At 32.8% G+C, this 27,452-nt stretch overlaps 1 protein-coding gene across 1 annotated transcript in view; it reads right to left on the minus strand.

Moving 5' to 3' along the window:
* Positions 1-27,452, minus strand: part of Lkr (Leucokinin receptor) — a 74,917-nt gene that overhangs the window by 24,774 nt on the left and 22,691 nt on the right. The gene's annotated exons all lie outside the window — the stretch shown is intronic.

A 27,452-nucleotide genomic window follows, 5' to 3' on the forward strand; every position in this document is an offset into this window, starting at 1 on the left:
TAATAAAACAATATCTGTAAATTTAAATAAATAAAATAAATTAATTAATGTCCATGTTTCCTTCTTTAGATCTAACTACAAAATTGATAAATATACAGTCAAAATAACAGTGAACTACATGGACACTAAAGTCAGTTTAACTTTATTTTATTTCATGGAATTTTTTTGGTTTGTTGTAGTTAAAATTCCCCCAATATGAGAAAGTTTCCTTCACATTAATCGTTTTTTTGTGAACGTTAGTTATATGAACCAAAACTGAGATAAACGTTTTTACAGTGGAGTATAAAGATAAAATAATATTTTTCACAAAGTAGTTTATATTTTCCTAAAATTTGTTACTTTTTGTTACGTGACAGTGGCGATTTTCAAGGATATGGGAGGGGGTTTTTGACAATAATTTACCACATCGAGCGACATTTACCAAGTTGAAGCCTCATCTAAATCTTAACCGATTCTATGAAAAGTCTGGGGAAATCATCGCTGACGTTGTGCCATTTTTGCCTAAATCGGGAAACTATATGTTGCTTTATATAATTTTGATTTGACCGATAAAATTCGACACAGTTAAATAGAATGTTAAATCTGTTCTCTTATTAGAATAAAATCAATTGGAGTGAAATCTGGTTGAAAATGGGTGTAAATTATGAAATTTTATATCATATTTAAACCAAATGTGGCACATTGCAAAATTTTAATTCTACTCTCAGTGCAAAATTCAAGTAAATCGGAATTAAGCTTTGACCTCTGGCGGTCCTATGAATCTAAATTTGTCAAAACATACACATGAGAGCCATTAGCGTAGCTAGACAATTTTCCTAGGGGGGGCTATAGCCCCCCTAGCTAAAAATTTATAGACTGAACATATAGGTTCAATTATTGTTTTATTTCATAAAAAAGAATAAAAAATAGACATCAAAATAATATATAATAAAGCAACTTAAAGTAGTTCAAATAGTTTAAAAAAAGAGTAAGAATAAATAAAAAGGTAAAAATTATTCAAATTTTGCCACAAAAATGCTAAATCCATTATAGAAAAATCGATAATTTTTGAAAATATTCAAACAAGCGTTAGAATGCATTAAAAATCATAAAAAAATATAAAAATTACTATAAATTAATGTTTCTTGAAGCTCGAGGTCTTTATAAATATTTATATAATTCTAACAAAAGGTCGACCAAAAATCAAATAAAAAACGAATAAATAAAAATTATTTATTTGGGAAAATATCACACAATTTTTTAATTCACATTCAAAACTCTGAATTCGGATCACACCGTAAGAAGTGATGCAAATTTATTGCAACGGCTGTTGAAACGGTGGACATTCGTTCTATGACGAGTTTCTATAACATTCATCGCTTCTCCCCCAATTTTGCACCACTTCCGGACCCAAAAAGAACATTTTCACTTCTTTTTTGGCGACGTTTTTTTGCAGCATTATTAAGATATTAATTTATGAAAGAATAGTTTTAATACCAATTACTATTTTTTAATTAGGATGACTAAACCAGACTAAACAATATAATAAAGGAGCTTTACAGCCTGTTTCTGTATGTCGAATGAGCTCTGTGGATCGACTAAAATGGAAACAAACAGCTGAATTTATAACCAAAAAACAGCTGTTTCTATGCATTTCAGTCGATCGATTGAACTCGTTCGACATACAGAAACAGGCTGTTGGTTATTCAACTAAACCATAAGTTCAATCACAGCTCTATTTCATAAATATCAGACTTCAAACATTGCCATCGGCAACTGCTACCACAACCCAAGTAATTCGATTGTGCATGAAAGTCTTTAGCGGAACTATGTGTGGTTGTATATACTTTAATTTTTAATTTTTATAAAAATGTAAAATCGTAAATAGGTTTTCAAATTCTGGGGGGGGGGGGGCTAAATTTTTTCTGGGGGGGGGGGTCCAGAGGCCTTCCTACGCTTATGATGAGAGCTATATCTAAATCTGAACCAATTTCAACAAAATTTGGCATACTTGAAAATACAATCAATTGTACTTTTTGCGGAAGGATTGTACTTTTTGAAGGAGATAAAGTAAGAATCTGATCTCTGGGGCCAATTAAATCCATAATAGGGCGAAAGATATATATGGGAGCTATATCTAAATATAAACCGATTTTAACCAAATTGAGCATGCATAATTGGATTGCTAATTCTACTCCATGTGCAAACTTTCACGTTAATCGGCGTAAAACGTTGGCCTATGCGGTCACATGAATGTATATCGGGCAAATGATATTATGCACGCAAAAAAATAATTCTTTCCTCCCAAACGAAATTTTAGACAAACAAAGATCGTTTCTCATTAGCTTTTCGCTATAAGGAAGTTTATTTGGAAGAAAAGTATCAACTTTTTGTGATAAAAGTTTATTCTGTTTCAGGATGTAAAACATTTTCATAAAGACTAATTCAAAAACCAATCTCTTCTGGCTAATTGCAGTTTCCCTCACATCTTTCTCACTTCTACGAGGTTTTTTAGTTCTTAGTACCTTTTTTATACCCACCACCATAGAATGGTGACGGGGGTATAATAAGTTTGTCATTCCGTTTGTAACACATCGAAATATCGATTTCCGACTATATAAAGTATATATATTCTTGATCAGGGAGAAATTCTAAGACGATATAACGATGTCCGTCTGTCCGTCTGTCTGTCTGTCTGTTGTAATCACGCTACAGTCTTCAATAATGAAGCAATCGTGCTGAAATTTTGCACAAACTCGTCTTTTTTCTGCAGGCAGATCAAGTTCGAAGATGGGCTATATCGGTCCAGGTTTTGATATAGTCCCCATATAAACCGACCTCCCGATTTGGGATCTTGGGCTTATAGAAATCGTAGTTTTTATCCAATTTGCCTGAAATTGGAAATCTAGAGGTATTATAGGACCACAAATACGTGTGCCAAAAATTGTGAGTATCGGTCCATATTTTGGTATAGCCCCCATATAGACCGATCTCCCGATTTTACTTCTTGGGCTTATAGAAACCGCAGTTTTTATCCAATTTGCCTGAAATTGAAAATCTAGAGGTACTTGAGGACCGTCAAAAGGTGTGCCGAAAATGGTCCGTATCGTTTCATGTTTTGGTATAGCCCCCATATAGACCGATCTCCCGATTTTACATCTTGGGTTTATAGAATCCGTAGTTTATATACAATTTGCCTGAAATTGGAAATTTATTGGTATTTTAGGACTATAAAGAGGTTTGCCACAAATGGTGAGTATCGGTCCATGTTTTGATATAGCCCCTATATAGACCGATATCAAGATTTTACTTCTTGGGCTTCTAGAATCCGGAGTTTTTATCCAATTTCCCTGAAATTGGAAATCTAGAGGTATTTTCGGGCCGTAAAGACGTGTGCCGAAAACGGTGAATATCGGTCCATATTTTAGTATAGCCCCATAAGAACGATCTCCCGATTTAACTCCCTGGGTTTCTAGAAACCGTAGTTTTTATCTGATTTGCTTGAAATTGTAAATATTCTGGTATTTGAGGCTCACAAAAACGTGTATCGGATTAAGTTTTTATACCCACCACCATAGAATGGTGACGGGGGTATAATAAGTTTGTCATTCCGTTTGTAACACATCGAAATATCTGTAATACAAACAATGTAGAAGAAATTAATTGATTTTATAAATTTTTAGAGTTTTATCCCGATTTGCTTGAAATTTTGCACGAGGAGTACAATTGGTAGTATAGTCGAGTGTGCAAAATTTGATTGAAATCGGTTCAGATTTAGATATAGCTCCCATATATATCTTTCGCCAGATATGGACTAATATGGTTCTAGAAGCCAGAGGTTTGGCTCAATTTGATTGAAATTTTGCACTATGAGTACAACTAGTAGTGTAGTCAAGTGTGCCAAATTTGATTGAAATCGGTTCAGATTTAGATATAGCTCCCATATATAGCTTTCGGCCGATTTACACTCATGACCACAGAGGCCAATTTTTTACTGCGATTTAGTTGAAATTTTGCACAGGGAGTATAATAAGCATTGTTGCTATGGTTGAAATCGGTTCAGATTTAGGTATAGCTCCCATATATATGTTTTTCTGATTTCGACAAAAATGGTAAAAATACGAACATTTCCCTTTTAAAATCGCCTCTGCTTAGTCGAAAAGTTGTAAAAATTACTCTAATTTTCTTCCACTTCTAATACATATATAGGTTAGGTTAGGTTAGGTTAAAGTGGCAGCCTGATTAAATTTCAGGCTCACTTAGACTATTCAGTCCATTGTGATACCACATATATATCGAGTGATAAATCATAAATAAAAGTTTGTGAAGTTTCCTTAAAATTGCTTCAGATTTAAATGTTTCCCATATTTTTTTACTAACATTTTGTTCCACCCTAGTGCATTAGCCGACTTCAATTTTGAGTGTAAAGATTTTGTAGAAGTCTATCAAATTCTGTCCAGATCGAGTGATATTTAAATGTATGTATTTGGAACAAACCTTTATATATAGCCCCAACACATTTGACGGATATGATATGGTATCGAAAATTTAGATCTACAAGGTGGTGCAGGGTATAATAAATATAGTCGGCCCCGCCCGACTTTTGACTTTCCTTACTTGTTTATATTTTACCTTTCACCAGGACAGAGAATCGAACCGCGGACAATGCAATTTGTAAGCCAACACATTAGCCACTGGGCCGTTATTGTCACCAATAGATAATTATCGTGTTAAGAGCATAGTTTGCGGCGCCCACGAGCCGATTAAACAAATTTTATTTAACAGAAACATACATTTAGTTGGGCACCGTGAAGCAGTTGTTGGTACGTCCGCCTTGCATACGAAGGGTCCTGGGTTCGATCCCTGCTTCGACCGAACACCAATTTTTTTTTTTTTTTACATATATATTCCAGATATGTTCGGAAGATTTCGAAAAGGTGTTCATCATTACATATTAAATTTTTATTAAAGACTTAAAGTTAGAAAAGAGCAATGCTTGATGTAAACGAAAGGGAAACAAAAATAATTTTGTTATTAAAAAATTAAAAATTTTGTAACAAACGAATTTTTTTGGTGATAAAAGTTTAAATTTTCGAAGAAACTCAAACAACTCTAACAAAAGAAAAAGTTTTCGGTATACGTTTTCCACCACATTTTTATACCCTCCATCATAGGATGGGGGTATATTAACTTTGTCATTCCGTTTGTAACACATCGAAATATTGCTCTAAGACCCCATAAAGTATATATATTCTGGGTCGTGGTGAAATTCTGAGTCGATCTAAGCATGTCCGTCCGTCCGTCCGTCCGTCCGTCCGTCCGTCCGTCCGTCTGTTGAAATCACGCTAACTTCCGAACGAAACAAGCTATCGACTTGAAACTTGGTACAAGTAGTTGTTATCGATGTAGGTCAGGTGGTATTGAAAATGGGCCATATCGGTCCACTTTTACGTATAGCCCCCATATAAAGGGACCCTCAAATTTGGCTTGTGGAGCCTCTAACAGAAGCATATTTCATACGATTCGGCTGAAATTTGGTATATGGTGTTGGTATATGGTCTCTAACAACCATGCAAAAATTGGTCCATATCGGTCTATAACTATATATAGCCCCCATATAAACCGATCTCCAGATTTGGCTTGCGGAGCCTAAAAGAGAAGCAAATTTCATCCGATCCGGCTGAAATTTCGTACATGGTATTGGTATATGGTCTGTAACAACCATGCAAAAATTGGTCCACATCGGTCCATAATTATATATAGCCCCCATATAAACCGATCTCCAGATTTGGCTTGCGGAGCCTAAAAGAGAAGCAAATTTCATCCGATCCGGCTCAAATTTGGTACATGGTGTTGGTATATGGTCTCTAACAACCATGCAAAAATTGGTCCACATCGGTCCATAATTATATATAGACCCCATATAAACCGATCTCCAGATTTGGCTTGCGAAGCGTCAAAGAGGAGCAAATTTCATCCGATCCGCCTGAAAGTTGGTACATGATATTGGTATATGGTCTCTAACAAACATGCAAAAATTGGTCCACATCGGTTCATAATTATATATAGCCCCCATATAAACCGATCCCCATATTTGGGTTGCGAAGTCTCCAAGAGAAGCAAATTTCATCCAATCCGGTTGTAATTTGGAACATGGTGTTAGTATATGATCTTTAACAACCGTGCCAGAATTGGTCCATATCGGTCCATAATTATATATAGCCCCCATATAAAACATTCTCCAGATTTGACGTCCGGAGCCTCTTGGAGGAACAAAATTCATCCGATCCGGTTCAAATTAGGCACGTGGTGTTAGTATATGGTCGCTAACAACCATACCAAAATTGGTCCAATCACACAAAAATTGGTCCATATCGGTTCATAATCATGGTTGCCACTGGAGCCAAAAATAATCTACCAAAATTTTATTTCTATAGACAATTTTGTCAAAATTTTATTTCTATAGAAAATTTTGTCAACATTTTATTTCTAGAGAAAATTTTGTTAAAATTTTATTCGGTTCATAATAAAATTTTCATCATTGTCAAAATTTTATTTCTATAGAAAATTTTGTCAAAATTTTATTTCTATAGAAAATTTTGTTCAAATTTTATTCGGTTCATAGTCATGGTTGCCACTCGAGCCAAAAATAATCTACCGAGATTTTATTTCTATAGAAAATATTGTCAAAAGTTTATTTCTATAGAAAATTTTGTTAAAATTTTATTTCTGTAGAAATTTTTGTCAAAATTTTCTTTCTATAGAAAATTTTGTCAAAATTTTTATTTCTATAGAAAATTTTGTGAAAATTTTATTTCTATAGAAAATTTTGTTAAAATTTTATTTCTGTAGAAAATTTTGTCAAAATGTTGTGTCTACTTTGTCAAACTGAATTATATACGCATTGGATCGATCTTTTTTGATTTAATATATACCACGTGTGGACTTACATACATTTTAGAAGATGGTGTTAGGAGTTTTTAAGATACCTTGCCATCGGCAAGCGTTACCGCAACTTAAGTAATTCGATTGAGGATGACAGTGTTTAGATTAAGTTTCTACGCAATCCATGATGGAGGGTACATAAGCTTCGGCCTGGCCGAACTTACGGCCGTATATACTTGTTATATTTGGCTTAGGCATCGTACTCCATGTGCTGCCCAGGGAGACATAATTGCTTATTTAGAAGAAGAGTTCAAGTTGAAAGTAAATGAGAAAATTATCATTTATTTAATTATTTCCTTAATATTTTGTTAATCAATAATAATGAATTTGAGAAATATCTGTTTCCTATCTCTTATTAAATATAATAATATTAATTGGCAAATGAAAAAAAATATATATATTTATAATATAGAAAATGATTTTCTTATTTGGTATCAAGGACATATGGGATGTAGACGTATTTTGTAAGACAATTAAATTAAATATACTAATCAAAAATTCATCAAGGACAAATCAAGCCAACTTTGGTTCAATTCCAACAACAATTTTGGAAAATAGAATTTTTTGTTGATTTCAGGATATATGGGAGGTGGGCGTGTCCTTTGAGATAATTTCATATAACTCACCACAGTTATCAGTAATATATCAGAGATAAATCGAGCCAAATGTGGTTCAATTCCAAGAACAATTTTGGAAAATATAAGGTTTTTTCATTTCAGGATATATGGGAGGTGGGCGAGTCCTTAGGCCGATTTTCGCAAACTTCGTTTTTTTCCTTTCCTACTTATAATAATAATGTGTACCAATTTTCATTCCTCTACGATAACTCCTTCTATTTTTGGCCGCCGTTTATATGAAAACACGACACGTCGCGACGTAGTTCATTCTTGCTATAGATTTTTGTGTAAAAATTTATAGTAAAAATCTACTTAAATTCACAATACATATTTTCTGTGCACTGTATGCAGGTCGCAAGATAACCGATTAAGTAAACTTAGCTTATAAATTAAATCTAATTTAAACTTATAATCATTCTTCTTATTTAACATGGCAGCTTCTTAATTATCTCATGGGTCAGTGCAATCAAAAGCAAATCTTAGTGTGGGATAATTATTTTGGGACTTAACTTCAAGTTTCGTCTTATTAGCATTGAATTAGATTATGCCTTTATTTTATGAAATCCATTAAAGATGGTCATTTTACATAATGAACAGTTGGTGCAAAGCACATAAAAGGCCATTATATAATTTCGAATGGTTTATACCACCGTCACTGGCAAATCTGCTCTATTTATAATGGATTTTGGTATTAACGCCAAATCATCGCTGTTAATTTAAAAAGATTGTTTATAATTGTGTGAATAAATCTCTTTCGAAACTCGATTATCCTTAATGAATATTAAAATAGGAAAAACTGTTGGATTTTGATTCAATTTTCAGCTCATGGAAACTTGTAAAACATCTCAAAGGTAATTCTACGATATTTTATCAATAGCATTATCATCGTTTCTCTCAAAGCTAAAACGAAAGAAGAAGGAAAAACATAAGAAACATTAACATTTTGTGTAGAATTTCTTGTCGTTTGTCATGAGGAATCATTGTGTTATTCATTCAATGGGTTTTTGTATCGATTTTATCAACTAGACAGGCAGGCAACGCATTGACTTAACTGTAGTGCCATTATTTTTCTCTTACACATTAAAAAGAAAACGAAAAATAATATTTTCGTAAGAAACAAATAACTTACTCTTAAAATGCCAATGCTATTTTATTAAGATACAACGATTTGTTTATATGATCAAAAGTTGTCAATAAAGACGTTTTGTTTCCAAAGTTAGGTGAATTGATTTTAAAATTGGTATCTTGCTAAAAAATGCCAGACATATGAGTGCGAAAATTAAGAGGACGAGATCGACAAAGGATGGCGTAGTTCGGGATATCCACATATCATATCATGTCATATACCATTTGCAAACAAACCAAAAAATAATTTTTTAATTCAATCACGAAACTAATTGATCCAATTAATATTTAATTGAAATGTCTTCAATCACCAAAGTTAATTAAAAATTTATTTATTCAATTAAAAATATAATTGATAATGTTAATTTTTGTGTTTGATTTATGTTTAAATTAAAACATTTGTTAAATTAAGTAAATTTTTAATTGAATGTTTTTGAAAATTCAATTAAAATTTTAATTGGAAATATTTAGGTGAACATTTTTTCTGTGAACAACATATCTTTTTGGGCTCACATCGTGTCAAGTTTCATTGCAATTTTTTTAGGATTTAAACATATTGTATTGTGGATATCGTTAAACTGTAGAATTTAATGCAAAAATATTACTCAATATTTTTTTAATCAAGAATATTCAATTTCCAATTAATTCTGTGATAGATACTACCATTTTCGTGAATTAAGCAATTTCAACTAACACCCCAGCAAAAAAATTTGGAAGTTCTTCCAAAGGCACAACTTTAAAAGCACTTCCAGAGGATGCACTCTCAATGATGTTCTTTATTTTAGCTACCCAGGAAGTTTTTTTCATTAAATTTTTTATAACATGCTTTTTTCATACTTTTTATGGGTAATTTTACCTTTTTTTCGTTTCAAATAGGTTAAAAACAGAGTAAGAATTCATAAAATGGTATAAATCAGTTAAATTTTGTTGAAAAAAATTCTAAATCCAATCTGAAAAAATTTTGCATTTTTGAAAATATTTGAGGTCAAATGTTTCAGACAAATTGACAAAATATCACAGATTTTTTTTAATTTACATCCAAAACATTGAATTCGGATCGCACCTAAAGAAATGATGCAAATTCAGTGCAACGGCTGTTGAAATGGAGGACTTCCGTCCTATGACAACCCAGCAAAAAAATTTGGAAGTTCTTCTTAAGGCACAACTTTAAAAGCACTTCCAAAAATGTGCTCCCAAAGATGTTCTTTATTTTAACTGCACAGGAAGTTCATTTGAGTCAATTTCTTATAACTCGCTTTTTTTCATATTTTTAATGGGAAAATTTACGTTTTGTTGTTTCAAATGAATTAAAAACGGATTAAAAATTAATAATATAGTGAAAATTATTTAAATTTTGCCGAAAAAAATTCAAAATTATTTCTAGAAAAATTGCGATTTTTTGAAAACATTTCATGTCAAACGTTCCAGACAAACATTAAAAATCACAAAAAAAAGTTAAAAATTATTTTAATTATTTATTAAAATATCACAAAATTTCTTTATTCACATCCATATCACTGGATTCGCATCACACCTTAAGAAGTGCTGCAAATTCACTGCAACGGCTGAGAACATTTTCACTACTTTTTTGGCGACGCTTATTTTGCTGGGAAGCCCATGCGTCAATTTTGCACCACTTCCGGATCCAAAAAGAACATTTTTATTAAATTTTTGGCGACGATTTTTTTGCTGGGACGTTAATTCAATCAGAAAAGTTTACTGTGTATAATATAAAGACAACATCATTTTTTCCACTTTACATCTGTATTAATTTACCGAATAAGTAATCCAATATTTCCTTTTCTTTCAGCACTGTTTTGGAATTCGTTGGTGTTAAAAGATTATTAAAACTTACCACTTTTTATTTCGATTTGTGAGACCACACAATTAATTTAAATTCAACTCATTTACAATTTATCCCTTCTAAATGCTTCAAGGTGGCAATACTTGTCGCATAATAAAAGGGAATCTATTATACCATAATCGAATATAAAATCCAAAATGTTCTACTGCTGAAACACTCATTTAATTCAGTTGTTAATTTATGTACATCCAGTTACGCACCTTCCAACAGGAGGAGAAAAGAAAACTCGTGTGAAATATGCAAAAAAGAAAATTTGTAACCTGAAGCAACATTACAGATTTATCCATGAAATATTGATTTCCAATAAAGGTAAATTCCATACAGCATATCAATTAAGTTGTGGCTGGAAACCGCATCTTAAAGTGGTACACTGCGATTTTCTGTTCATGAAAAAATAACTCCCATATGAAATTTTTTGGTCATCACTGTAAGGTAGATTGATTAAAAGAAATGTATAGAACTTTTGTGATAAAACTCAACTCTTTTACAGGATGTGAAAAAACGACTAACCACATTTTTTTTAATTTTCCGGTAATGCAAACAATGTACACCCAGATAAAATTGAACCCACCATGAAAGAAAATGTAGGTTTAAAATATTTTAGTCACAAATATTTTAGTCATTGCAACAAGATACAAATAACATTTCACATGTTTCAGGTGATCATATTCCTTCTCTGGGTGCGGTATCGATTTGAGCCCGTATGGTAATAATTTCTCTATGGGTGTAAATGTACATTATTTCCATTTCCAAAAGTTTGAAATTGGTTCGTCATATGTATGAAAGGAATCACCTAAAGACATTTCAACAATTTTTAATTACAATTTTTTCTTCCAGGCAAAAATTATTATTTTTAATAAATGTTATTTGTATCTTGTTGCAATGACAATCATTTTCCTTCCTTGGGTGCATATGGTACCGAACGGTACAGACGGTACACAGAGCATGAAAGTACCATACGATATTCTGAAAGCACCAATAAGGTATTGAAAATAATACTTATGCGTTATTAATATTAATACCATTAAGGTATGGATGTATAAACTGTGCGGTATTATCAAATAATACCAAAACGGTATTGGGATTAATAGAAGCTCGGTATTTATTGTTGTAATACATATTTAGTTTAATAAAACACACGTAACAAATATTTTTTTCATTAAAGCATTTAAATACTCTTTTTTAATGCATTTAATACATAACATATATACATACACCTCATCATTTTTTCCATGAAACGCTTTTCTACCAATGCAGCTTAATGTGCCATCGCAGGCACTGCAACCATCAATTTGTCTGCCACCGATACATCTAATGAAAGAACGTTGGCATTAGTAAATATTAATAATGATAAATAATACTATACTTACGTATACTTCGCCATATTCATAGAATTATTTTCTTTAGTTGCAATTTTTTCCTACAAATATTGTCGTTTGCATTATGTGAAAAAATAAACTACCAAGGCAACCAACTAGTTTTCAGCAACGGCTACATATCGTTATCGTTTAATAGTTAATACCATAATAATACCGAATGTAAATTGTTTGATATAAAGTGGTAATGGCCACGTACCGCCTTTTTCTACCAGTGTATATATATATACCAAAAAAATTCGCAAGATTTCGAAAGGATGCTTTACATTGCACAGTAAAGGTTTATCAAATTCAGAAAAATGCGTGAAATCATTATTTGAAACGATAGTACGTTCCATATAATTTAACATTTGAAGATTACGCTTCGTCCAAATTTGGCATACTCTTCGGCCGGTATCTCACGAATAAATGCTTCAATGTTGTCTTCAAAAGCGTCAATTAAAGCGGGCTTGTCTGTATAAACACAAGCTTTAACATATCCCCACAAAAATAGTTTCAAGACATTAAAACACACAAACTAGACGGCCAATTGGCCGGTCTACTGTTGCTAAAAAAATAAGGGCTAAAAAGCGCCCTTTATTACACCAAATTTTTAAAACGAAACCTCAAAGACATAAAGCCAAAGAAGATAATAATGTTTTTTTTTATAAACTAAATGTAGTACAATTTTGGAGAAAAAGGGATTTTTTATAGCAAAAATAAAAATCAATATTTCGTCTTTTGATTGAAAGATTTCATCGGGAAAAATTTTGAAAAGAACAAAAATAATACACCAACTGTAGAGTAAATAGCTAACGACGGTGTCTGTTGCATTACATATATTGAATAAATAAAAAAATAATCATACAGACCTCAGCTCGTTTTTATCAACAATTATCAATTGGAAAATCTATGTACAGGTCGAATATTATAAAAACATCCATAATATAAAAACAAAATAAAAGTCTTATAATTTTTTGGATGGTGTTCCTTTAGCTAATGGGGCCTAGCGCATTGATGTAAATAAAACAATTTTTAATTACATGTTTCCCAACGTTTCGTCGATGTATGTCGACATTATCAAGGGATATTTTTATTGTCTATAAATTGAAAAACAAATTATTATTGAATATTTTATAAGCATTTAAAACTTACAATGAAAAATGTATTTTTTTACATTAAATTAATATTATTATTAAGAGTAAAGGTCCAACGACTTTTCCGAACACACAACATATTCAACAATTACTTTTTGTTATTTAATGCAACTCTGTAGCTTGCACTTATATTGTCAGTGTCTTCTTTTCTGTTCATGGTTTTTTCTATTTTCTCTTGTATTCTTAAGCTCTCTATAATCAATCTCTTCCTCTCTCCTCTTTCCTTGTCCAATATTTTGACATTGTCAAAGTCAGCAGTATGGCTTAACTGCAGCATGTGTTGTGATACCACAACACCATGAACAGAAAAGAAGACACTGACAATATAAGTGCAAGCTACAGAGTTGCATTAAATAACAAAAAGTAATAGTTGAATATGTGTGTGTTCGGAAAAGTCGTTGGACTTTTACTCTTAATAATAATAATATTAATTTAATGTAAAAAAATACATGTTTCATTGTAAGTTTTAAATGCTTATGAAATATTCAATAATAATTTGTTTTTCAATTTATAGACAATAAAAATATCCCTTGATAATGTCGACATACATCGACGAAACGTTGGGAAAAATGTAATTAAAAATTGTTTTATTTACATCAATGCCCTAGGCCCCATTAGCTAAAGGGACATAATCCAAAAAATTATATATATATATATATATATATATATATATATATATATATATATATATATATATATATATATATATATATATATATATATATATATATATATATATATATATATATATATATATATATATATATATATATATATATATATATATATATATATATATATATATAAAAGTGGCCAAAAAAAATCATCATTATTTAAAATCTTTTAACTTAATTTTTTTTTTTAGTTTTCAAAATATGAACTTTTCGAAGAAATTCCGGGAAACAGTAACAAAAGAATAACATTTTTTTTGGGTGTAGATTTGTGTAGCAAATACGCAGTAAGCAGTGTGTCTGATTGAATGGAAACCATAAAAATCACTTAAACTTAATCCTGAAAAAAAAACCTATATTATATCTGGTACTCTTAATATATCTGGCACCAAATCACATTTTCCAGTTTAATTCTTTGGAGTGAAAAGGATGCCGTGTAATCTATTTGGACTTTTTTAATTTGATATTTTTTAGGCTAAGATAAAAACATTGGATTATATATTCTAACCCGTTTTGCCATTTCCGTTCAGGAGATGACAGATTAGAATGGTCTTAGAGAAATGTCAACTAGTAAACTTGGGAAACAAATACAGAAACAAATATTTTATATAAACACCACAAATTCCCAAGTATTGTTCCTAAAAGGATTGTGTATATTGGGTTTTTTCATATACACATGTCTTGATAGAATTGAATATCCAAAAGCAGTTGAGAAAGAAAAACTGGTGCTCGTTTTAAAATAATACCACAAAATTACAAACATCCATAAGAAAAGTCTTCCATAAATTGGGTTACGGAGTTGGAAAGTAATCGAATTCTGCGGTTTTATATGTTGATAACCGCAAAATGCCAGGACTTTCTCGAAAATTGTTGATGAATTAGAAATGTGAGCGTGACACGCGTGCATAACAGAAATGGTGAATGAAATTCAAACTAAACATCCTGAATGGAACTGACCAAAAATGTGAATGAAAATCAAATTTTGTTTGTGTATGCGTGTGAATAAAATTGCTTCACTTTCACGAATAAAATTCACAATCACGATAAAATTCACATTTGCGGTAAAATTCACGTTCACGATTAAACTCATTCTCAACGATTTCAATCATGCCCAAGAGTTCAATTACCCTCACGGATTTAATTACGCTTAAGATTCTAATAGGGCTCATTGGGTGATGTTCTCATTACTCATTAATAGTTCCGTAGTGAGTTATGAACATTTTCCTTAGTCATGAGAAACGATAAAGACCGCGAGAATGTTTGTGAATCATAAGAATTGTCGTGTCACGAAAATTTCCGTGAATCTCGAAATTTTTCGATCATCAGGAGAATTGTCGTGTCGTGAAATCGCGAGAATTTTTGTGAATCGCAAAAACTGTCGTGAATCGTTTGTGAACGTAAGCCGCAAATATTGTTCATGAGGGAGCACGACATTTAATTTTTATACCCTGCGCCACACTGTGGAAGAGGGTATTATAAGTTAGTGTATATGTTTGCAACACCCAGAAGGAGACAAGATAGACATATGGTGTCTTTGGCAAAAATGCTCAGGGTGGGCTCCTGAGTCGATATAACCATGTCCGTCCGTCTGTCTGTGAACACATTTTTGTTATCAAAGTCTAGGTCACAATTTAAGTCCAATCGCCTTCAAATTTGGCACATGTTCCTAATTTGGATCAGAATAGAACCCTATTGATTTTGGAAGAAATCGGTTCAGATTTAGATATAGCTCCCATATATATCTTTCGCCCGATATGCACTGATATGGACCCAGCAGCCAGAGTTTTATACCGTTTTGCTTTAAAATTTGTACAAACATAACACTTAGCCGTATAGTCAAGTGTGCAAAATTTTATTGAAATCGGTTCAGATTTAGATATAGCTCCCATATATATCTTTCGCCCGATATGGACTTACATGGCCCCAGAAGCCAGATTTTTGGCCGAATTTGGTTGACATTTTGCACTAGGAGTATAATTAGTAATATAGTCATGTGTGCCTAATTTCATTGAAATCGGTTCAGATTTAGATATAGCTCCCATATATACGTTTTTCTGTTTTCGACAAAAATGGTCAAAATACCAACATTTTCCTTGTTAAATCGCCACTGCTTAGTCGAAAAGTTGTAAAAATGACTCTAATTTTCCTAACCTTCTAATACATATATATCGAGCGATAAATCATGAATAAACTTTTGCGAAGTTTCCTTAAAATTGCTTCAGATTTGAATGTTTCCCATATTTATACCATGCGCCACACTGTGGAACAGGGTATTATAAGTTAGTGCATATGTTTGTAACACCCAGAAGGAGACGAGATAGACACATGGTGTCTTTGGCAATAATGCTCAGGGTGGGTCCCTGAGTCGATATAACCATGTCCGTCTGTCCGTGCGTCCGTCTGTCTGTGAACACATTTTTGTAATCAAAGTCTAGGTCGCAATTTAAGTCCAATCGCCTTCAAATTTGGCACATGTTCCTACTTTGGGTCAGAATAGAACCCTATTGATTTTGGAAAAAATCGGTTCAGATTTAGATATAGCTCCCATACATATCTTTCGCCCGATATGCACTGATATGGACCCAGCAGCCAGAGTTTTATACCGATTTGCTTGAAATTTGGTACAAACATAACACTTAGTCGTATAGGCAAGTGTGCAAAATTGATTGAAATCGGTTCAGATTTAGATATAGCTCCCATATATATCTTTCGCCCGATATGGACTTACATGGCCCCAGAAACCAGATTTTTGGCCGAATTTGGTTGACATTTTGCACTAGGAGTACAATGGTTGAAATTTTGCACTAGGAGTACAATTAGTAATATAGTCATGTGTGCCAAATTTGAGTGAAATCGGTTCAGATTTAGATATAACTCCCATATATATGTTTTTCTGATTTCGACAAAAATGGTCAAAATACCAACATTTTCCTTGTAAAATCGCCACTGCTTAGTCGAAAAGTTGTAAAAATTACTCTAATTTTCCTTAACTTCTAATACATATATATCGAGCGATAAATCATAAATAAACTTTTACGAAGTTTCCTTAAAATTGCTTCAGATTTAAATATTTCCCATATTTTTTTTTAATACAATTTTATTTCCACCCTAGTGCATTAAATTTTGAGTCTATAGATTTTGTAGAAGTCTATCAAATTCTGTCCAAATCGAGTGGTATTTAAATGTATGTATTTGGGACAAACCTTTATATATAGCACCCAACACATTTGACGGGTGTGATATGGTATCGAAAATTTAGATCTACACAGTGGTGCAGGGTATAAAATAGTCGGCCCCGCCTGACTTTAGATTTCCTTATTTTTTAATAAAATTGTGTTCCACCCTAGTGCATTAGCCAACTTAAATTTTGAGTCTATAGATTTTGTAGAAGTCTATCAAATTCTGTCCAAATCGAGTGATATTTAAATGTATGTATTTGGGACAAACCTTTATATATAGCACCCAACACATTTGACGGGTATCGAAAATTTAGATCTACAAAGTGGTGCAGGGTATAAAATAGTCGGCCCCGCCCGACTTTAGATTTCCTTACTTGTGTTTTACTATCATTGTGTTTCATCCTAGTGCATTAGCCGACTTAAATTTTGAGTCTATAGAATTTTTTGAAGTCTATCAAATTCTGTCCAGATCGAGTGATATCTAAATGTATGTATTTGGGACAAACCTCTATATATTCAGCACCCAACTCATTTGACGGACGTGATATGGTATCGAAAATTTAGATCTACAAAGTGGTGCAGGGTATAATATAGTCGGCCCCGCCCGACTTTAGACTTTCCATTCAATAATTTACTTGGATCCTATATTTTTGACATTCTCTGAAAGTTTTTGGAATTGATTCAGAGCTAAAAATGCAGCTTCTTTTAAAATGAAGACATTGCTTATAAAGCTATCCAGCCTTAAATCTAGGCTCTATAAAATTAAAATTAGGATACTGATTCAATTTTTGGGAGGTTTAATAAATAATTAATAATAAAATTAATAAATAACTTAAGATGGGTGTAGGCGAATATAAACAATCCTAAACCTACTGAATTAGTATGAGGTGTATTATTAAAGAAAAAATTTAAAATATTTGGGGTGATCGTATTCTTTTTCTGCGTGTACCGAATTTAATAGTTTTTCGTAGTTTGTGTTTATATTCAAAATTCATAATTTTAAATTTTGTGCAGATAAACTTCTACATGTCTCCTGCCAGCTACATGTCTCCTACTAGCGTGAAACATATGTACGCTTGAAAATGGCTTCAATTTTTTTCTGTTCAGAATTTGTACTCATATCAAATTGTAAGACAGATATCCTCATACCAACTACACGCAAAGAAAAAAAACGTTTGGAAAACGTGTACCGAAAACGTTTTTCTTTTGTTAGAGTTTTTTGAATTGCTTCGAAAATTTTAAACTTTTTTCACCAAAAAAATTCGTTTGTTACAAAATTTTTATTTTTTCAATAAAAAAAGTTATTTTTGAAATAACAACACAGTCCATTTCGTTTATATCAAACACTGTTCTTTTCTGACTTTAGGTCTTTAATAAGACACATTTTACAGTTCAAAATTTAATATAGTACAATGTAATGTTGAACATTTTTTCGGAATCTTCCGAATATATCTGGAATATATGTAAAAAAAAAACAAAAGCAAAAAAAAAAAACTTTGGCCGAAGCAGGGATCGAACCCACGACCCTTGGCATGAGAGTCGAACGTATCTACCACTGCTCCACGGTGCCAAACTAAATGTTTGTTTCTGTTAAATAAACTTTGTTTATTCGGTTCGTGGGCGCCGCAAGCTATGCTATATAAATATAACTTATATGGATATTTATCTATTGATGGCCATAACAGGTACATAGCTCAGTGGTTAGTGTGTTGGCTTACAATGTGCATGGTCCGCGGTTCGATTCTCCGTCCAGGCGAAAGGTAAAAAAAAATTTAAAAATTTATGAAATCGTATAATTTCTTCTACATTGTTGGTATTACAGGAAAAGGTGTTAAGAACTAGAAATCCTCGTGGATGTGAGAAAGATGTGAGGGACAATGCAATTAGCAAGAAAATAATGTTTTTTTTTGAGCTAGTCTTTATGAAATTGTTTTTACATCCTGGAAAAGAATAAACGTTTATCACAAAAAGTATATACTTTTCTTCCAAATACACTTCCTTACAGCGAAAAGCAAATGAGAAACGAACTTTGTTTGTCTAAAATTTCGTTTGGGAGGAAAGAATTATTTTTTTGCGTGTACTGAATAAAAAATTAAAACTTTTAAGCTTCTCTGAACAATGAATTGTTGAATGAATTCCAGAAATTTTTACGTTTCAGCATGTATTAAACTTTACAAAAGAAATATTTCTTTTTACAAAGCACTTCTCATAGTTTCTATCAAAGGGATACGTGTAAGTTAAACAGGATTTACAAAATTGGATGGCGTATGCTGGTGCTATGTGCGCATACATTCGGGTACATGGTTTCTTATTTTTTTTGTCCACAATCTCTTTAGTATTAATGAAGAAATATAAAAAAAAGAAACAACCGTGACGGAATTCATACCACAATGGGTCAAAAGCAAAAACAAAAAAAACATGCAATATTAATGTACCAGTCATCCATCTTAACATTGATATGTTTGGCAAAAAGGATGAGTTCCATTCGTATTCAGTAGTAGATTGAAAATATGTATGGAGGGACAAATTCCTATAGATCTTTTGATTTCAATGTTTTCATATTATGATGCTTAAATTATATTTGTGTGATTTATCACTACCATTCAGTTAAAACTGAATTTATATTCAACGCCATTTATACTTTGGGAATTTGAGGCTTGTATTTTTTATAACCACCACAAAAGGATGATGATGGGTTCATAATAAGTTTGTCGTTCCATTTGTAACACATTGAAATATACATTTTAGTCCATAAGGCTGATAAGGGTGAAATTTTAAGACGATCTAACTGTGTCCCTCTGTCTGTCTATTGTAATCACGGTACAGCCTTCAATAATGAAGTTATCGTACGCCTTTTATCAGCAGGCAGTTCATTTTCGAAGATGAGCTATGTTGGTCCATGTTTCGATAAAGACCCCATTTAACTTCTTGAGGGCATTGAAGCTATTTGCTTGAAATTAGAAATCTACAGGTGTTTTTGCTCCATAAAGAGACTTCCCAAATATGGTACATACACCCTCAAAAAAAATCGCTTCTCTAACATATGTTCCAAACATATTTTGCAGGAAGCATATATATTATTGGATACTGCCGAAACATTAATGTGTTTGTCTTATGTGAACATATTGTATGTTTGGAAGCATTTTGAACCCAAAAATATTATATGCTTGGAAGAATTCTCCCCAAAGAAGATTGTGCTCATTCCCTCACATAATTTTCATTTCCACGAAATTTTTTAGTTCTTAGCACCTTTTTCTGTAATACAAATAATGTTGAAGAAATTATTAAATTTTATAAATTTTTTAATTTTTACCATTCTCCAGAAACATACATTTGTTTGCCACGTGGAGCAATAGTTAGCATGTCCGCCTTTCATGCAAAGGGTCGTGGGTTCAATCCCTGCTCCGACCGTACACCAATTTTTTTTTTAATTTACACATTTATATTTATACTATATTAAATTTTTATAATGAAACTTCGAAATGTGGGTTATTAACAGTCAGAAACAGTGGACGAAATGGACTGAGCTTTTGGATAAAATATTATTTTTTATACCCTGCTCCACACTGTGGAACAGGGTATTATAAGTTAGTGCATATGTGTGCAACACCCAGAAGGAGACGAGATAGACACATGGTGTCTTTGGCAAAAATGCTCAGGGTGGGCTCTTGAGTCGATATAGCGATGTCCGTCTGTCCGTCTGTCCGTGAACACATTTTTGTAATCAAAGTCTAGGTCGCAGTTTTAGTCCAATCGACTTCAAATTTGGCACAAGTATGTGTTTTGGCTCAGAATAGATCCCTATTGATTTTGGAAGAAATCGGTTCAGATTTAGATATAGCTCCCATATATATCTTTCGCCCGATATGGACTAATACGGTCCCAGAAGCCAGAGTTTTACCCCAATTTGGTTGAAATTTTGCACAGGGAGTAGAATTAGCATTGTAGCTATGCGTGCCAAATTTGGTTGAAATCGGTTCAGATTTAGATATAGCTCCCATATATAGCTTTCGCGCGATTTACACTCATATGACCACAGAGGCCAATTTTTTGCTCCGATTTAGTTGAAATTTTGCACAGGGAGTAGAAATAGCATTGTAGCTATGCGTGCTAAATTTGGTTGAAATCGGTTCAGATTTAGATATAGCTCCAATATATAGCTTTCGGCCGATTTACACTTATATGACCACAGAAGCCAATTTTTTGCTCCGATTTAGTTGAAATTTTGCACAGGGAGTAGAATTAGCATTGTAGCTATGCGTGCCAAATTTGGTTGAAATCGGTTCAGATTTAGATATATCTCCCATATATAGCTATCGTCCGATTTACACTCATATGACCACAGAGGCCAATTTTTAACTCCAATTTAGTTGAAATTTTGCACAGGGAGTAGAATTAGCATTGTTGCTATGCGTGCCAAATTTGGTTCAGATTTAGATATAGCTCCCATATATATGTTTTTCTGATTTCGACAAAAATGGTCAAAATACCAACATTTTCCTTGTAAAATCGCCACTGCTTAGTCGAAACGTTGTAAAAATGACTCTAATTTTCCTAAACTTCTAATACATATATATCGAGCCATAAATCATAAATAAACTTTTTCGAAGTTTCCTTAAAATTGCTTCAGATTTAAACGTTTCCCATATTTTTTTACTAACATTGCGTTTAGCCGACTTAAATTTTGAGTCTATTGATTTTGTAGAAGTCTGTCAAATTCTTCCAGATCGAGTGATATTTAAATGTATGTATTTGGGACAAACCTTTATATATAGCCCCCAACACATTTGACGGATGTGATATGGTATCGAAAATTTAGATCTACAAAGTGGTGCAGGGTATAATATAGTCGGCACCGCCCGACTTTAGACTTTCCTTACTTTTTTACTAAAATTGTGTTCCACCCTAGTGCATTAGCCGACTTAAATTTTGAGTCTATTGATTTTGTAGAAGTCTGTCAAATTCTTCCAGATCGAGTGATATTTAAATGTATGTATTTGGGACAAACCTTTATATATAGCCCCCAACACATTTGACGGATGTGATATGGTATCGAAAATTTAGATCTACAAAGTGGTGCAGGGTATAATATAGTCGGCCCGCCCGACTTTAGACTTTCCTTACTTGTTTTTTATTGGAAAAATAACAATTTTGTAATAAAAAACTGTTTTTGGTACAAAAGTTTGAAATTTTGGAAGGAATTCAAAAACTCTAACAAAAGAAGAACGTGGAGTCGAGTATAAACATACATAAATAATTTTATAATATACACATAAATTTATTTAGGGGGTACAGTTTTTTACATGCTGTTTTTTTTTTCAAATGTCTATTCTCTTTACTCCGAATACTCATTCTAATATTCAAATTAAATAATATTTAGACTTAAGCATATCAAATTTTTGGCCTTTTCATAAAACAGTTTTCCGAAACAACATACAAGCAATTTCACACAAGTTGCTCTCTTTTGATTCTCTCGCTGTGTTATGTTGATATCTTTCGTCAACCCTCCCGGTTTCCATCTCTATTTCTTTCTCTATACTATCTCTCTCTCTCTGTCGCTCTCTTAATAAAAAATCACAACATATCTATGTTTACTCGAAATTTGTAAATGTATATATGTTTACATTAACACATATTATTTTTATGAAAAATTCATGCCCCAAACATAATATATTCTAACATACTAACATATGTGTCCCAAACATTTAGAGTTAATTTAGGAACATTACATGTTTGCACTTAAATATATTGTGTTTAAAAATTGTGCCCGAAACACATTTTGTTTATATCGGAACATATGAAAAACATATTTTTCTAACAGTGTAGGTCCACAGAAGAAAGTCCGTAGTTATAATAGCACCAAGTTTAGTTCATTTTTATACCTTCCTCCATAGGATGGGGGGTATATTAACTTTGTCATTCCGTTTGTAACACATCGAAATATTGCTCTAAGACCCCATAAAGTACATATATTCTGGGTCGTGGTGAAATTCTGAGTCGATCTGAGCATGTCCGTCCGTCAGTTGAAATCACGCTAACTTCCGAATGAAACAAGCTATCGACTTGAAACTTGGCACAAGTAGTTGCTATTGATGTAGGTCGGATGGTATTGCAAATGGGCCATATCGGTCCACTTTTACGTATAGCCACCATATAAACGGAGCCCCAAATTTGGCTTGCGATGCCTCTAAGAGAAGCAAATTTCATCCGATCCGGCTGAAATTTGGTACATGGTGTTAGTATATGGTCTCTAATAACCATGCAAAAATTGGTTCACATCGGCCCATAATTATATATAGCCCCCATATAAACCGATCCCCCGATTTGGCTTGCGGAACCTCTAAGAGAAGTAAATTTCATCCGATCCGGCTGAAATTTGGTACATGGTGTTAGTATATGGTCTCTAACAACCACGCAAAAATTGGTCCACATCTGTCCATAATTATATATATAAACCCATATAAACCGATCCCCCGATTTGGCTTGCAGAGCCTCTAAGAGAAACAAATTTCATCCGATCCGGCTGGAATTTGGTACGTGATGTTAGTATGTGGTCTCTAATGACCGTACAAAAATTGGTCCATATCGGTCCATAATTATATATAGCCCCCATATAAACCGATCACCAGATTTGAACTCCGGAGACTCTTGGAAGACCAAAATTCATTTGATTCAGTTGAAATTTGGTACGTGATGTTAATATATGGCCTCAAACACCCATGCAAAACTTGGTCGATATCGGTTCATAATTATATATAGGCCCTATATAAACCGATCCCCAGATTTGACCTCCGGAGCACCTTGGGAGAGCAAAATTCTTCCCATTCGGTTGAAATTTGGTACGTGATGTTAGTATATGGTATCCAACAACCATGCAGGAATTGGTTCCTATCAGTTCATAATTATATATAGCTCCCATATTAAACCGATCCCCAGATTTGACCTCCGGTGCCTTTTGGAGAAGCAAAATTCATCCGATCTGGTTGAAATTTGGTAAGTGGTGGTAGTATATGATATTAACAACCATGTGGGTTGAAATTTGTGGATGGCAGTCTTTCGTAGAAGTTTCTACGCAATCCATGGTGGAGGGTACATAAGATTCGGCCTGGCCGAACTTACGGCTGTATATACTTGTTATTTTGTTTTTTATTCATCTATGGAGTAATCCTTACAGACGAACAATACTATACTACAATATATACAAAAGGGTATCTTATGCCTAAGTATTTAATAATAATGTTATATTTTCCTTTAGGTTTATAGTATTTATTAAATTCAATGCATAATCGGCCAACAGGATCGTGATTTTCAAAGCTTGTACGAAAGTAATGAATGCGAAGCAGTTCAAAATTACGAATAGGTCTTAACGGTATATTGAACGATATACTGTTAAGAAGGAACTCAGATTAAAATCTGCATAAAAATATTTGTTTGTAGTTAAATTTAATTTTTGTTTTTGAAATTTTCCACAGCCCAATGAAATTTTCCTTTTTTTAGGTTTCAGACATTTTATGAACTAAACGTGGGTATAAAGTTCAATAACCGTACACATATGAACTAAAGCAGAAGACAATGCGATTCTCCAAAAACAGTAAGAATGATCTACTGTGTTTTTTGGTATATAGATTTCGAGCCCCAGAATCGGAGAATTGAAGTAAAGGCCAATTTATGACACAATTCGCTTTTAAATTTAAGTTTTGCGTACTTAATTCTAGGAAACAAAATTTTAATTTGTTTGTTTTTCAATTTTTTTCTTCGTGTACTTTAAAATCATGTTAACGACAACTTAAATTTCGGACTCGACTTCCAGTACAAATTATGCTTTGTTTCAAGTAAAAAGTCTTTAAAATAAAGTATTAAAAAAATCTCACGTTTTTAAACGCTTTCTTGCTTTGTAGTAAAGATGCAAAAACTCAACAAATTTTATAACGATTTCATTAATTTTGAAGATTTTTCAGATTTCTTAAAGTTGGCTTTAGTCAAACAAAATGTTCTTCCATTTTAGGATACCCGATTTTAGGTTGAATTACTTAACTATAAGGACAAAATGACTTCAATGAAATGATTATCAACGTTTGGACAAGGAAATATGAATTTCTATGCTAATCAAAATTCAGTTTGTATTTTTTACGATTTTCTTGATTAAGCACATTCCCTCAGAAATTCCCTCTAGTAATTAAAACAAAAACATTGCCAACATATCTAAATTCTAAATCTAAAAAATAAATCTCAAATTTAACTTCGGAAACCGTACCATTTAAACTGATTATCTTTAGAGAGGAGCACTAAATCACTAAGAGGAAATACCTTTTAACCAAAATTCCTGTACAGTAAAAAAGTCGTAAGTCTTGTTGTGCAGGATAAATAAATATATATATAAAAAGATCACAAAAACCTATTGAATATCGGGTGGCACTCAATGGTAAGAGAGAAGTTCACCATTGTGGTATCACAATGGACTGAATAGTCTAAGTGAGCCTGAAATATCGGGCTGCCACTATATCTAACCTAAACTTAGCGGCACAAAAGTATCATCGTTCGAAACAAGTGATACTTTACACAACGGTACCACTGAGTGAGGCCAATTACCTAATTAGGGACCACCTACCTAATTATTCTAATTGCTTTTGAGATACGAAAACATTTCCTTCACTGAACTTTTACTATAATCGCTCAGAATTTCAATGCTGACCACCACAGTGTATAAACTATATATTTTCGTTGTCAATTCCTTTAATCCACTATCAATATTTAAGAGTGACATTTAATGCTGCCTAAGTGTCAGTGCTGCCGCTACTACTTCAATCGAAGTATTTTGCTTCATTTTCACAAAATTTACTTCGTCACTCCTTCTTCCAAAAATCTGCTTCACTTTTTGTTCTGCTTCAAATTTTAAAATTTTTCCCCATATTACCTAATTGTTTTTCCTATTCCTTTAATTACGATGAACATAGCGGTTTTAATCATTGAATTATTAACCGATGTGGACCAATTTTTGCATAGTTGTTAGAGACCATATACATACACCATGTACCGAATTTCAGCCGGATCGGATGAAACTTGGTTCTCTTAGAGGCTTCGCAAGCCAAATCGGGGGATCAGTTTATATGGGGGCTATATATAATTATGGACCGATGTGGACCAATTTTTGCATGGTTGATAGAGATCATATGCTGAAACCATGTACCAAATTTCAGCTGGATCGGATGAAATTTGCTTCTCTTAGAGTCCCCGCCAAGCCAAATTTGGGGGTCCGTTTATATGGGGGCTATACGTAAAAGTGGACCGATATGGTCCATTTGCAATACCATCCGACCTACATCAGTAACAAATACTTGTGCCAAGTTTCAAGTCGATAGCTTCTTTCGTTCGGAAGTTAGCGTGATTTCAACAGACGGACGGACATGCTCAGATCGACCCAGAATTTCACCACGACCCAGAAAATATATATTTTATGGGGTCTTAGAGCAATATTTCGATGTGTTAATAAACCCCCTTCCTATGGTGGAGGGTATAATAAAATGAATTCTATTGTTTTATTTTCAAAAATGTATGCTACTTCAATTTTATTCAATCTACTCCACTTTTTCCCAAAATCTACTTCACTCAATTTTTCACTAGCGGCAGCACTGCTAAGTGTGCTAAAAACAACACATTTTCCTATTCATCGACAATAAAGAAAACGAGTTCGTTCACTCTGCGGTCACACGAACGCTCTTCTTTCAAATAGCATCCCACCAAAACAAAGTTTAACCAAAAATGCAATGAAAATATTATTCTGGGATCCGGAAGTGTGGCCTTTTCATAGTGAGATAGTGAGTCATAAATGTTTTTATACAATTCAGTTTCCATTGAATACTATTTATCGATGGTCCTCGAAACATGGACAAAAACTGCTGAAACTTTACTTTTACAAAACAATCTTCTACATTAACAAACAGAGGGATTTTTATTATATACACTGAAAAAAAAAAGCATGCCCGGTTCCAAAGAATTTGCCTGTACTTTAAAAATTTTAGTATTGATTCCGAGCCAAAGAAGCGGAGAATACAAGTAGGGATACTTTTGGGACACAATTCTCTTTTAAATTTGGGTTTTGTGTATGTGCTTCCACATTTTAATTTTTCGCTTTTTCAGCTTTTTTTCTTCATATGCTATCAAAGTCCTTTAAAACTAGTTAACGACAACTTTATTTGCAAAATTAAGACTCGACTTCCAGTAGAAAATATTTTTTTCAGTGTACTAAAACCTTCATGTATGTCCTTCCGTTACATATATGTGGTGCACACTTAAGGTAAGTCTATTGACTATTCGCAATGTTCTACCTTAGCCACCACAAGATATCACAACGTAATCATAAAAGCTTTAAATTAGTCCCATAAAATCGATGATTTTAAATGTTTAGAGTAGTTTTTTCATATTTCTTTTATCGCAGAATCGATAAAAGGACCAGTAGTAAACCATTTTAAGATACGAGGTACTTGTTTATGTCGTTAAGATTTTATAGCAAGGAGACAATGTATGGGAAGAAAGCATCCTTCGACGCAAACAAAATTGATA

Source organism: Haematobia irritans, chromosome 4 (genome assembly GCF_050003625.1).
Source record: "Haematobia irritans isolate KBUSLIRL chromosome 4, ASM5000362v1, whole genome shotgun sequence".
NCBI classification, from domain to species: Eukaryota; Metazoa; Arthropoda; class Insecta; order Diptera; family Muscidae; genus Haematobia; species Haematobia irritans.